Below are 15852 nucleotides of genomic sequence, written 5' to 3'. Positions count from 1 at the left end.
TCGAACGGGCTTAATTTATTTTATTTTAGAAATTGGTTTTCTTTTATTAAACCTGTCTAATCCTCGCAAAGTGGTTCTCTTATTTTGGTAAGAGTTTTATTAAATTTCGGAGTCGTTACCCTTTTAGAAAAAATTCTCGAATTAGTCGATTCCAAAGAATCGACTAATCTGGTTTTAAACCAAAGATAGGATCCGAAAATTATGTACGAACTAGGAAGGTGTTAGGCAACCATTTCGCTCGGTTAAACCAGCCTCCATGTTGTCCAAAGATTCACAATTATCAATAATGCAATTAACTAAAATTAAGATGTAAAATGATTTTCATGTAATTTTTAGAAAACATATCATTCATACAAGTTATTACAAACATAATATACATGAAATATAAAACATTCATGAAGAAATAGGAAGGAGAAAAGAGTACAAACCACTCCTAAACATACAATCTACCAATTATCCTCCAAATTTTCTAAACCCAATCTGTGACATCCTACTGAATCGAGTCATTGCATTTAGCGAGTCAAGTCGAGTCGGAACGAACCAGAACCCGGTTCAAGCATAAAAATGAAATAAATCAAAGACTTGGACTTAATTGAATGAAACATAAAGATGTAGACTCAATTGAAATAAAAGTATAAGGATTAGGACCTAACTGAAATAAAGTATAACGTTTAGGTATTAAATGGTAAAATATTGAAAATTTAGGTACTATTTGCTAATGTTTTAACATACTAGAAGATATATTTGGAGGTTACTCGAAAATTCCATTCACTTTACCTTCTCCATCTTCTCCTAAATCTTCCTCCATTTTCTACCTTAATATTCAACCTTTCAAGCTTTAAATTCAACCTATAACTCTATCCAAGTAAGTTGAATTTCTTGAATTTCATAATTTAGTGGGATTTTGGATGATTGATAAGATGTTATTATGTATAGAAGAGGTGAGCTCAAAGTGAGAAGAAAAAGGAAGCTAAGGAGAAGGTTTAAAGCTTTTTGGTTGAAAGTTTGATATCTCTTTTAGTTTAACAAATTTTCTTGCATGAGAATATGTGTAGTGTGATGATAGTGATAACATATGATGATAGTGATAACATATGTTGCTGAATGTTGAGTAATAGGTTTGAGAATGTTGATTAAGCATGGGATGCATTGAATAAATGAATTGGATATTGATTTCATGCTGAAACAAATTTGTTGGAAAACTGACCAGTAACTTCAACCTGAATTTGAACCTATTTACCGATGGAATTAGGAAGTGGTATAGAAGAGTTATTTGTTCCTTTATGTTTTAGTTGTCTATGAGCTTTGGAATCACCTAAATGGGACTCATAAATTGAAAGATATGCCCAAAATAGTACAAACTGTGCAGGCTGGAAATCAAAATCTGGGCGGACTGGAAGGTGCTACTTTAGCTCAATATTTGACTACTTTACCAACATATTTCAGATATTTCATAGAATAAATATTTGTACCCTAATGTGTTAGCTAACCATAGAATTTAGAATCACCTAAATTGGCCTTATAAATTGAGAGATATGACCAAAATGGTACAAACTGTGCAGGCTGGAAACTAACAGCTGGGCAGACTAGAAGTTACTACTTTAATTCAATATTTGACTACTTTACCAACATATTTCAGAGAGGAGGTAGAAGACATATTTGTATCCTTATGTGTTAGCTAACCATAGAATTTAGAATCACCTAAATTGGCCTTATAAATTGAGAGATATGACCAAAATAGTACAAATTGTGCAAGCTGGAAAAAACCAACAGCTGGGCAGACTGGAAGTTGCTATTTTAATTCAATATTTGACTACTTTCCCAACATATTTCAGAGAGGTGGTAGAAGACATATTTGTACCCTAATGTGTTAGCTAACCATAGAATTTAGAATCACCTAAATTGGCCTTATAAATTGAGAGTTATGCTAGAATTTGTGAAACATGTACAGGCTGCCCTGGCAAATTTTAAGGCTATATTTGAAATGCTGTTGGAATGCATATGTAGATTCATTCAGCCTAAGATTAGTACTTAAATTAAAATAAAAAAATTTCCTTAATCTGAATGCTCTAAATTAAAATACATAAAGATTTGTAAGAGTTGTATCGCGGGTGCAACAGTTAGATTAATTTTATGCAAGTTCCTTTACAAGTTATCAATTGTTTGCGTTATTACTCACTTGATATTACTTGTAGTTGTCTATGAAATACTTTTAAAGCATGAAACAGGTTAGCGACGTATAGAATGAGACAGCATACAGGTAAACAGTATGGTTTATGCATTTTATGAATAATACAGATAATATGCTCTACTGAGGTTAGGTAGAAACCACATAGATAAGGCTATGTCGCGACATAGGATAGTAGATCTGCGTCCCATACAGTTTGGTACTCAGGCTATAGGCCGTTGAGTGGATATGAATTATATACGGGTCATAGCAGCCTGACCATACAGTATTCATCTAGTTTCATACAGTCATTCTTATCACTTCGGTTTCACTGTAACCTTATGGAGCCATACAGTTAAAAAATTGTGTTATTTATAAATTATACGATGTTTAATAAAAATTGCATAATTCATATAGCATAATGAACAGCAGGTAAGACCATAAAAGTATAATGATATGTGTGCTTACATGCTTATTTATTTAATTCTTATTAAGTTGAGATATCCACTGAGCTTTATTTGCTCAGCGAGTTACCTATTTTAACTCGCAGGATTTGGGTCTGGACCGTAGAGAGTCATCTTTACAACTGCTGCAGTTCATCTTTTGAAGACCCAGTCTTCAGGGTAACTACTCATTTTGATATTTTAGTTCTGTGGCATGTACAGGGCACATAGTTAGGCCCATTTTATTTTGGAAAATAGTGTAATGTCTTGTATATATTAAATAAATGTCTGTATATAAATGATGTATAAAGCAGCAACATGATATAATATTTAGCATATAGGATGATATCAGCATGACAGGATATAGGTTCAACTAGATTGTAGCGTCTCGGCTCGGTTCATTTGGGTTCACGGGTGGACCGTAAAGGGATGTTACACAATCTATTATCAAAAACAAGCAATAATAGGAATCCTTATGGACCTTTTACATTGAGCTTAACATAATGAATAAAACATTAATTCAAACATAAAGAATAACTGTGGGTCCCGTATATGAATGGCACAACCCAAGAGGGGGGGTGAATTGGGTTTTCTAAAAACTAAAATAAATTTTAGAAATTCTAAACAAAATATAGAATTCTAAGTGCAGCGAAAAACACACAGAACTTTGTGAGAATAGAATATGGATTAGAATCACCTCACAATGTTCTAATTACAAAAGATAGAAAGTCTATGCAAAGTGCAGCTATTGATTAGAACAGCTTTATACTGACTTATACACTATCAGAGCTTCTTTATGAAGGAAAGCTATTGAAATTAGAACTTCCTCATAAAGTTTGAGAAATCATATAAAGCTATGTGAAAGACAGTTATTAAATTCAGAACTTCTTCACAGAGCCTTAATCAAATATCAGAATGCCTTTATGATGGAAAGCTATCAGGATTAGAACATCCTCATAAATTTTAGAAAATTAATTAGAAACCCTGTAACATCCCTTCCCGGTCCACCCGTAAACCCGAATAAACCGAGTCGAGACGTTACAAACTGATTGACTTTATGTCTTGTCATGCTGATATCATAATGTATATTGAATATAATATCATGCTGATGTTGTTTACAATAATAATGTAATTTATAGTTACAAGACATAATACTAGTGTCAAAATGAAATGGGCCCAACTGTGTGCCCTGTACATGCCATGAAAAAGGATAGACAAAAGATACACATCCAAATGAGTAGCTACCCTGAAGACTGAGTCTTCTACAGATGAATTGCAGCAGTTGTAAGCTGACTCTCTACGGTCCAATCTCAAAACCTGCGAGTTAAACGGGTAACTCGCTGAGCAAATAAAGCTTAGTGGATATCTCAACATATAAAGAAACAATTAAGCACATACATAGATAGAAATAAGCATGTAAATGCATATGGATAATTAAACATATAAGCACATATAGCATGATCCTTCATTATACCTTGATTATCTTTCGTACTGTTTATAATACTGTATGATTCATGAAATGTTATGTCAAGATATCTGTATGGCTCCATAAGGTTATAGTGAAACCGAAGTGATAAGAAAAACTGTATGAAACTGGATGAATACTGTATGCTTGGCTGCTATGGCCCATATATAATCATATCCACTCAACGGCCTGTAGCCGGAGTATCAAACTGTATGAGGTGCAGATCTGCTATCCTATGTCGCGACATAGCCTTATCTACATGGTTTCTACCTAACCTTAATGGAGCATAATGTTGGTATTGTAAATAATATAACACAACATCATATTAATAGTTCATAACTTCATAATTCATAATGTTTATTTGATTTCACATCATTTGCATGCTTGCATGTTGTTTTAATACATGATTTAATGTTGTATTTTTGGTATTAAGATGATTGGAGGCATATAAGTGAAGCAAAGGAATACAATTGCATTGAAAAAGAAGTCCAAAAGTGCATGAAAACACAAGTCGCGAGCACGCCTTGCAAGGTCGCGAGCGCGTAAAGCACCAGATGAGAGACAGTGAGTTATCGGGCACAAGTCGCGAGCGCGTACTTGAAAGTCGCGAGCGCGAGAAGTGCCAAATGAGAGACAGTGAGTTCCCAGGCCAAATTCGCGAGCGCGCGATGAAGGTCGCGAGCGCTTACAGGCCAAGGGCCAAGTACGCGAGCGCGTACTTCAAAGTCGCGATCGCGAGAAGTGCCAAATGAGAGTCAGAGAGTTTTCGGTGAAAGTCGCGAGCGCGCATTTGAAAATCGCGAGCGCGAGAAGGCAACGAGAGCTCGTCATGCGATTCGCACGCGCGCTTCGCGTTTTCCAGCCTGCATAGTCTGTACTCTTTTGGTCATATCTCTCAATTTACGACTCCGATTTGGATGATTCAAAAACCCATGTAAAGCTAACACATAGAGGAACAAATAACGCTTCTATGACACTTCCTAATTCCATCATTAAATGAGGTCAAAATCAAGATGAAGTTACTGGTAAAATTTCCAGTACCAGTAACTCCCCTGTTTCAGCATAAACTCTTCATTTATTCAATACCTCCCCTGTTTTCTCACCATTACCAGTCCTCCCACTCAACATGAAGAAATATTGTCTCATTAGCAACACACCACACAATTCTCATACAAAGAAAATGGTAAAGGAAAAGAGATATCAAACCTTTGCTCCAAAATGCTTGAGCTCTTCTTTAACTTCCTTTTTCTACTACCTTTGAACTCCCTTCACCTATAAATAAGAATTCTTATGAATTCTAAAATAATAGCACCAATTGATTCAATTATGAACTTCAAGAAGGTTACTTACTTGGATAGAAGAAAAATTGAAGTTAAGGCTTAACTACCATTAAAATTGAAAGGAAGGTGGAAGAGGAAAGGAAGAAAATGAAGAAGATGAAGATAAAGATGAAAAATGTGAAAGTGAAGTGATAATCACGGGTAGGCCATCAAAAATCAAAGGATTTTATGTAAAACTTCCTAACTAGTACCTCAATTAGCAAAAGGCTATCACTTAATACCCAAGCTTGATCTTTTAATGCAAATAAATCCTCACCCATATGCTTTGATCTTTTTCTCTCACTCAAGTAACTCCACTTATAAACCCATTCTACCCCAACCGGGTTTGGTTCAACTCGACTCAACTCGACTACTCAACTCTATGCTAAGACTCGACTCGGTAGGATGTCACAAACCCAATCAGTGAAATATACTGTGAATAGAACAATAGTTAGAACATGGTATATTCACTTTATTAGAATACCAGAGTTCTAATGTTCAGAATAGATAAGACTTATTACCGTTTTAGAACATCTGAATCATTAACAATTTTAGCGTTTCTAAAAATTAAAAAAAAAGTGTTATAAAGACAGTATCAAGCAAACTTTAGAAATAAAAGATCAACACAGAGAATTATAGTGGTTCGGCACTAACTCGCCTACATCCACTCCCCAAAACGCATCTTGAGATCCTCAACTATGTTATCTCTTTTAAAGGGTAAGACACAAACCAACAGTACAAGGCAATAGATCAACACCTAGATCTACCCTTTTGTCCCACTAGATTTTCCAAAGGTTCTAGTTAACCTCAACCCTTTCTGTTTTTGGCAGAGCACAGAAAACTCAATTCAAGACATTAATATCCCACACATGGAGAAGGTCGCTTGATAACCTCTATCTCAATAGCTTCTAACCTAAGCTATTACACACAAAAGTTTAACAAATAAAGAGCCTGTCTACTATAGATTACAGAATCTAAATAGACAGAAAGAAACGCCTATATAAGCACAGGAAAAACAGTTTTATCATATTAGAAGATCGATTAGAACACAGAACTGTTTTTCAAAAGTAATTGTAAAAATTATTTTCACTTTAAATATTGAAGACGTTAAATGTAGAGATGAAAAGAAAATGGGGGTAGAGAGTAAGTTTTGAGAGATAAAGATTTGATCAATGAGAGAATGCTCTTAAAATGAAAACTTTTACTTCGCCAATGTTTAAGACGTGAAAGCTCCTTTATATAGCGAACTAAGAAGCTGTCGCCTTTGGAAAGAGATTTTATTTTGAAATCAGAATATCTTCTTTCCTTATTTAGAAGATATGAAAATCTTTATTACCAAAAGTTTATTTTATCCTTTTTGGTAAGAGAATAAAACACGATTTTACTTTCCTTTGGTCAAAAGATTTTCGGCAGCAATATTTGGAAAATATTTTTGCGGAAGGATGCTCTTACTAAAAACGAAAAAGATTCTCCTTCGTTTTTAAGGTAAGAAAATAAATTTAAGTACTTTAGATCTTTCAAAATATATTTCCGAAAAGTGTATGATTTTATTACCAAAAACATTAGAGAAGAAATCTCTTTAGTTTTAGGAAAATAAATCATTTCGATTTAAAGAATATTTTCAAAAAATAAAATATTTTTACGATAGAAATTATTTTGAAGAAATCTAATTTTCTGAAAAATATTTTTGAGAGAGAAAAATAATTTTTGTGCTCATATATGGATTTTCTCTCTATCCTACAAAGTATCCTAAATACCTAGTTACTAGGTTCTTCGAATATCTTCACACTCAATGTAGGACTTGCCTTATACGAGTTCTTTCCATACACATTCTGCATAAAAAATATTAGCACAAATAATATAATTTTAAATTTATTTGTTTTGTATTAATCATCAAAATCCGAGATTAGAAATTGACCCTTGAGCCAACAGTAACAACCACAAAATAATAACAATCATTCCTAGAAACACAAGGCATACATTCAATCAATAACGACACAAATGATGAATGATAATGTTAGGATGTTCTATGCTAAGGTTAGAGGGTTAGATTAAAGGAAAGTGCATAAAAACAAAGGACTGAAATTTAAGGTGCCGAAATTTAAAGTACAGTAATTAATGACATGAATTTAAATGGTTAAACAGGATTTAGGCTCATGATCTTGATGTTCATCTTGAATGATGAACAAATACACCAATCATTGCTCTCAATCTTGTTCTTGTTGTTTATTTGCTCATCCGGACCAAAAATGAGTTCTATCCGCTCTTTAAGCAAGCATGCCTAAGGCTTAACTCAATTCGATCTCAGTGACAAAGCATGATTATTGATGTTGTGTTATTGAGAATCTGAAATGAAGGTTCGTGCACTACTAGGAGTGGCACATGCCACACGTAATGGCACATGGATCTTGTCCTAATCAAAGAAATCAAAAAGCTACATTTAGAGATGTTTGAGAAGACGTGGCGTGTGCCACAGCACTGTTGCTTGCGCCACTAGTGCTTTGGCATTCACCACAGTGTGTGGCTAGTGCCACTAATGTTGTGGCATGAGCTACAACGTGTGGCTAGCGCCACTAGTACCCAAAAACCCTCCTTCTTGGTTGATCACAAGTTTCCCTCATAACAAAACTTAAGAATGGTGATTTAACACCAAAATGAAAAGGAAAAGGTGTAGAGGAAGGGTTTAGACTCTCAGTTTATCTTGTTTTGAGGAAAAACTTCAGATTTGGATCATAATTGGAAGAAACAACCAAGAACTTAGTTCTTTGATCAATGATCTGAGGTTCGTTTGATTGATTAGTATTTTGTTGGCTCAAGGGTCAATTTCTAATCTTGGATTTTGATGATTAAAACAAAACAAATAAATTTAAATTATGTTATTTGTGCTAATATTATTTTATGCAGAATTATTATGGAAAGAAATCGTACAAGGCAAGTCCTACAAAATCCATGATGTGTGTGAAGATATTTTGAAGACCCTAGTGGTTAGGTATTTAGGATACTTTGTAGGATAGAGAGAAAATTCATATATAAGCACATAAATTAATTTTTCTCTCAACAAAAATATTTTTTGGAAATTAGATTTTTCAAAATAAATTCTTTTATTTGTTTTCGAAAAAATATTCTTTAAAATCGAAATGATTTAATTACCTAAAACTAAAGAGATTTTATCTCTAAACGATTTTGGTAATAAATCATATATTATCTTTTTCGGAAATCTCTTTGAAAAATCTAAAAGTACTTCAACTTATTTTCTTACCTTAAAATGAAGGGAGAAATCTTTTCATTTTTAGTAAGAGCATCTTATTCGAAAAATATTTTCCGTAACAATATGTTGCCGAAAATCTTTTGTTTAAAGGAAAGCAAAATCGTGTTTTATTCTTTTACCAAAAAGGATAAAACAAATTTTTGGTAACAAAGATTTTCATATCTTCTAAATAAGGAAAGCCAATATTCTGATTTCAAATAAAATATCCACTTTCCAAAAGCAAGAGACACGATGCTCTCTATAAATAGGAGCTTTCACGTCTTGAGCTATGGTGAAGTAAGAGTTTTCGTTTTAAGAGCATTCTCTCATTGATCAAATCTTTATCTCTCAAAACTTACTCTCTACCCCCATTTTTCTTTTCATCTTTACACTTCACGTTTTTATCTTTAAAGAGAAAAGAATTTTTACAACTACTTTTGAAAAACAGTTTTGTGTTCTAAATGATTTTCTAATCTGTTAAAATGGTTTTCCTGTGCTTATATGTGCGTTTTTTTCTGTCTATTTAGATTCTGTAATCTATAGTAGACAGGCTTTTATTTGATAAACATTTGTGTAATAGCTTAGGTTAGAAACTATTGTGATAGAGGTTATCAAGCAACCTTCTCCTTGTGTGGGATTCTAATGTCTTGAATTGAGTTTCTGTACTCTGCCAAAAACAGAAAGGGTTGAGGTTAACTAGAACCTTTGGAAAATCTAGTGGGATAAAAGGGTAGATCTAGGTATTGATATATTGCCTTGTACTGTTGGTTTATCTTTTACCCTTGAAAAGAGATAACATAGTTGAGGATCTCAAGATGAGTCTTGGGGAGTGGATGTAGGCGAGTTAGTGCCGAACCACTATAAATTACTGTGTTAATCTTTTAATTTCTGAAGTTTGCTTGATACTGCTTTTATTACACTTCTGTTTATATTTTAGAAATGCTAAAGTTGAAAATGAATTTGTTGTTCTAAAACGGTAATAAGTCTTATCTTTTCTGAATATTAGAACTCTGGAATTCTAATAAGTGAATATACCATGTTTTGACTGTTCTTCTATTCATAGTATATTTCACTGCTTAGGTTTCTAATTAATTTTCTAAACTTTATGAGGAAGTTCTAATTACAATAGCTTTCCATCATAAAGTAGTTCTGATACTTGATTAAGGCTTTGTGAAGAATTCTAATTTCAATAACTGTCTCTCACACAGTCTTATATGATTTTCAAAACTTTATGAGGAAGTTCTAATTTCAATAGCTTTCCTTCATAAAGAAGTTCTAAAATTGAATAAGTCAGTGTGAAGCAGTTCTAATCAATAACTGCACTTTGCACAGACTTTCTATCTTTTATGAATAGAACATTGTGAGGTGATTCTAATCCATAATCTATTCTCACAAGTTCTATATTTTTCCGCTGCACTTAGAATTTTATATTTTGTTTTAAAATTCTAAAATTTATATCTGTTTTTAGAAAACCCAATTCACCTCCCCTCTTGGGTTGTGCCATACATATACGGGACCCACAATCTGGTATCAGAGCTTTGGCTCTTGACTTACCGAAGCTTAACCGCTTAAGAGATAAGATCCCATGGCAACCCCACTCCCTCTTACTTCTTTAGAAGGTTAATCTGTTTCTAGACCTCCTTTGTTCAATGGTTCTAATTACTCTTACTGGAAAACTAGAATGGAGAATTTCATGAAATCAGTTGATATAAACTGCTGGAGAAATGTTATCACTGGTCCTCGTATTCCCATGAAAGTTGTAGGAGATGAGATAGTTAGAAAAACAAAAGAAGAATATACAGATGCTGATTGGAATGACATTGCCATAAATGCAAAAGCTATTAATATTCTTCATTGTGCTTTAGATGCAACAGAATACAACAAAGTGTCTGGATGTAAATCAGCGACAGAAGTATGGGAAAAACTTAAAGTCACCTATGAGGGTACAGATAGAGTTAAGGAATCCAAAATAAATATCTTTTGGAGAGAATATGAAATGTTTAGTATGAAAGAAGGAGAAACTATTGCAGAGTTAAATTCTAGATTTACTAATATAGTTAATCCTTTGAGAACTCTCGGTAAGGAAATTTCAGAAGATGAGCTTGTTAAGAAAATCCTTAGAATTCTACATAGAAAATGGGATTCTATAGGAACTGTCATGAATTACAAAGAGACTCCTGTCACTTATGATTATCTTATAGGAGCTCTTGTTTCAGAAGAAATGAAATCTTCTTTGACTATAGAAGATAAAAAAAAGAAAGGACTGGCTTTGAGAGTAGATTTTAGTGAAGAAAGTTCTTCTGATCTTGATAGTGATGATTTAGCACTAGTTGCTAAAAGATTTAAAAAGTTCTATAGAAAGAGTGGAAGGCCACAGAAAAAGTTTAACAAAAAGAACTTTCCACCTAAAAATAGTAACTTGCCAAAGAAAGAACCTTCTGAAGTGGTTTGTTATGAATGCAACAAACCTGGACATATCAAGCCTAATTGTCCTAAATTGAAAAAGAAGTCAACAAAAGAGAAGCTAAAGCAGGCTTTTGTAGCTGCTTGGAGTGATTCAGATGATTCTAATTCTGGAAGCCACAGTGATCAAGAAGAAATTGCTAATATCTGTCTCATGGCTACTATCGATTCTGAATCTAAAGAAATCAGCACTCTGACTTCAACACAGAAAGCTGGAATCAACGAAACAAATGCAACGATCCATGAGAATGATGAAAGCACTGTAAGTATTTCTGAACCTGAATCAGAAAATGATCTTCTAAATACTTACAATAATCTTTGCAATGAGTTTGAAAAGCTTGTTAGAAAGCATAAAGTTCTAAAGAAAGATTTCAGAAAGTTAAAATCTGAAAATAATCATTTAAAAGATGCTTTTTATCAAGAAGTTACATGCAAATATCTTATCATAGAAATCAAAGATCTTAAAAATTGTAATAATCGATTTTCTGAAAATCTGACACATCTTGAAGAAAAATGTAAAAATTTGAATTCTGAAAATGAATCTTTGAAAACTGAGATTAGAATTCTAAAATCAATTTCAGAATCATTTTCTAAAGAAAAGACAAGTTCTAGCTATGATAGCATTTCTAAACTGAATTGTGTTTCTAATCAGAAAAATGCTATTCCTAATGTTGTGACTTTAGTACATCAAAGTTTCAACAAAAAGAAAAATCATAGTGCACTTGTTACCACTAACCCTCCAGGACCCAATATGAGTTGGGTACCTAAGTCTGCTTGATCTTTTCAGGTGTGCCTAAGGAGCAAGCTGAAAACAGATATGTGGTACATGGACAGCGCTATCTCTAGGCATATGACTGGTGATAGAATGAAGTTCACCAGATTAGAAAAGAAAAAGGGAGGTACAGTAAGCTTTGGAGACAAAGCAAAAGGTAAAATCGTTGGTATTGGTGTGGTAGGTTCTAATCCTTCAATAGAAGATGTATGTTTAGTAGAAGGATTACACTATAACTTGTTGAGTGTAAGTCAGATTTGTGATAAAAATAGAAGAGTGATCTTTGAACCTTCTCATTGTGAAGTTCAGAACATGCATGATAATAAAACCTTCTTCGTTGGAAAAAGGTTTGGAAATCTTTCTATATATAAGGTAATTTCTGACAATAAAAAATATGCAAATCTTTTTCAAATCTTTATTTATTTGTTGTCAAATATAATTGAGCCAAAATCTTTTTCATTTAGGTAAGTAAATTTAAAAAGAGCAAGATTTGATTTTTATTTTTAAGGTAATTTCCGAAAATGATTTTTGAGAGAGAAAAAATATTTTTGTGCTTATAAAAAAATATTCTCTCTATCCTACAATATATCCTAAGATACTAACAAAAAAAAAATCTTCAATAATCGTCATTGTCTTCAAAGAATCTTGTATTTGTAGGAACTTGCTTTCTTTAGCAATTTTCATATTTGAAATCTACATAAAATAATATTAGCACATAAAAGAATATTAAATTTATTTGTTTTGCAAAATCATCAAAATTTCAAGATAAAATTGACCCTTGAGCCAACACCCATCACTGCCAGGCAACTTAAAAGGAGCCATAGAACTAAGCGCTAGATACATTTCATTCGCTGTAAAGGCAACATTAAATGAATCCCAAGCTGTTGAAGGAATGAACGGGAACCGGCCAGAACGCAAAACCGAAAAATCAAGAAGAGAATCCATCGAGTATAACTGCAAGAAGAAGGTCCAACCCATCGACTTTAGGATCGCATTATCAGACACCCAATTCCCATCACCATCTTGAACCCGATGAATAGTAAGCTTTGATTTTGTGCACCATAACCAAAACATGGTAGAACTTAGTATTCTTGTTACCCGAAACATTCCACTCTTCTCTAGACTTTTGAAACCACAAAAGCTATTTTTGTTTAAGAACATCTTCCAACTCCTTCAAGAGATTTCATAAATTTTGGGTGTCGGATCGGGTTTGTTGCACCCCTCAATTTAAAATTTGTCCTAGTTTTTAAATAAAATATTATAAAATACAAATTTTAAATTGTAAACAATATTGTGAATGTTTATTACTATTACAATATAAGGGTAAAATATAGTACCTTTCCCCAGTCATTGTATTTTATATATGCTAAAGTCACTCTATGGAATATAGTTTTTTAAAATGAATATCGATGTGCCATGTGTCATTATAATTTAACAACCTTATTCTTAGTTGTAAACAACAATAATGGTTCCTTCCTTATAAATGAAGACAATCTCCAATTTTCTAAAGCATAAAATAGTTTTCCTTCTTTAATAACTTAATATATTGTTAAATTTTTTACTTAAAAGATAATACTGTAATTTTCTAAGAAAATCGAAAATAGAAAACAGAAAAATTATTTTTTCTTAAGTAAATTATTGACTTTTTATTTTTGTAATTAAATTCTTTACTTGAATTGACAACAAGTAACTCATCATTTGCTTTATTTATTAAGAAATTAAATTTTTGAGATCCTTGTTAGAGACATATACCTTTTCCAGTTAAAATGTAATACATCAACCAATATACAATACATTTGAAAGTGGTAGATATACTCATCAACTTGGTTAAAGAAATATATGTATCTAACCAAAAAAAAAAAAAAAAAAGATGTATACATGAAATGTAAATATGTAACTATCTATTTCCTTACTTAATAGTTTTTTTTTTCAAAATTATTATTTTATAAAATTATCATGGGTCCATTGGACCTGCATATATTAGGAGTGTCTAGGGATAGATTGGATAAACGGACGGTGTCCATTTAGTCCAAAAGAAAAGAAAATGAGAATAAGAAGAGGAAGGGAAAAACAAATGTGAGAAGGATAAAAGAGAAATATAAGAACTAAGAAGGTTGGAAAAAAAAGGGGAGTTAAAGGTAACTTGAACATAATGAAGCAATTTGATTTGTTTGTAAAGATTCGCTACAACTACAAAATTTGCTTTTCCTAGTTATAGGGTCCTAGGAGTGACCTCCAAGCAAGTTGCTCCTTTTAAAAACTATATATAAAAATCCAAAAATGTCCTAAAAGCAATTTTTACAATTTACGGGTTTTAGGAGACCAAATGGCCCTCTTGGCACTATCCTAATTATATAATAATTCTTTTTAAACTTTGGCAGTTCAGGCCTCTCGTTTAAGCCTAGTTTTGAGGCTTGGAATCAACAATGCCCCCTACACATGGGCTTTATTTGTCATGGCCCAGCCCATGGTAAGTATTGTCCGCTTTGGGCCCTTCTGTACGAGGTCACCCTCACGGTTTTGTCCCCTTGGAGTTGCCCCCAAAAGGCGCCTACCATGTGCTGAGACCACCCCTCTTATGTACTGATCGTGAACCTTGTGCGTAGCCGATGTGGGATTCGCCTAAGGTGAGTGCACCCCTTTATTGAGCCACCGCTCACCCCCCCTTGGGGACTCAGCATCCGCGCTGAGGTTTGCCCCACCACCGGCCAGAGGGACAAGGCTTAGCTCTGATACCAAATGTCATGGCCCAGCCCATGGTAAGTATTGTCCGCTTTGGGCCCTTCCGTACGAGGTCACCCTCACGGTTTTACTGATCGTGAACCTTGTGCGTAGCCGATGTGGGATTCGCCTAAGGTGAGTGCACCCCTTTATTGAGCCACCGCTCACCCCCCTTGGGGACTCAGCGTCCGCGCTGAGGTTTGCCCCACCACCGGCCAGAGGGACAAGGCTTGGCTCTGATACCAAATGTCATGGCCCAGCCCATGGTAAGTATTGTCCGCTTTGGGCCCTTCCGTACGAGGTCACCCTCACGGTTTTGTCCCCTTGGAGTTGCCCCCAAAAGGCGCCTACCATGTTCTGAGACCACCCCTCTTATGTACTGATCGTGAACCTTGTGCGTAGCCGATGTGGGATTCGCCTAAGGTGAGTGCACCCCTTTATTGAGCCACCGCTCACCCCCCCTTGGGGACTCAGCGTCCGCGCTGAGGTTTGCCCCACCACCGGCCAGAGGGACAAGGTTTGGCTCTGATACCAAATGTCATGGCCCAGCCCATGGTAAGTATTGTCCGCTTTGGGCCCTTCTGTACGAGGTCACCCTCACGGTTTTGTCCCCTTGGAGTTGCCCCCAAAAGGCGCCTTTTGGGGGCAACTCCAAGGGGACAAAACCGTGAGGGTGACCTCGTACGGAAGGGCCCAAAGCGGACATGGGCTGGGCCATGACACTATTACTTTTGAAGTCTTCGGCTTTATTAGTTTTAAAGTCTTATGTGCACTGTTAATCGGCACAGGATTGTCCAAGGGACACATCAAATTATTCATAAGGTCATGCCTTTAACAATGTTTGTTTTGGGGCTTCCCTTTTTTGTCTATTATAAATAATGACTTTGGACATACTTCTTAGTACTTCATCGCTTCTCCTTTTCTTTCCTTTTCGAAACCGACAATTTTTCTACTTTCGACCCTTCCTCCTAGTTGTTCCTATCTAACCCATCATGGCATCTAGTTAGGATAATCCGGCTTCTTGTGAGGCCCTAGTTAGCCAAAAAAACTAGAAACATTTCTTCGATCATCGATTATCATTTTTCCTTTTCAAAACTAATAATTTTCTATTTTGAACCCTTCCTCCTAATTGTTCATATCTGACCCATCATGGCATCCAGTTAGGATAATCCGGCTTCTTGTGAGGCCCTACCTAGCCAAAAAACTAGGAAGATTTCTTCTATCATCGATTACATGATCTACATGAATCTCAATA

Source organism: Jatropha curcas, chromosome 11 (assembly GCF_041381405.1).
Source record: "Jatropha curcas cultivar XTBG-Jc1 chromosome 11, XTBG_Jcur_1.0, whole genome shotgun sequence".
NCBI lineage: Eukaryota > Viridiplantae > Streptophyta > Magnoliopsida > Malpighiales > Euphorbiaceae > Jatropha > Jatropha curcas.
The sequence above is the reverse complement of the archived record's forward strand: the minus strand, read 5'-3'. Positions refer to the sequence as shown.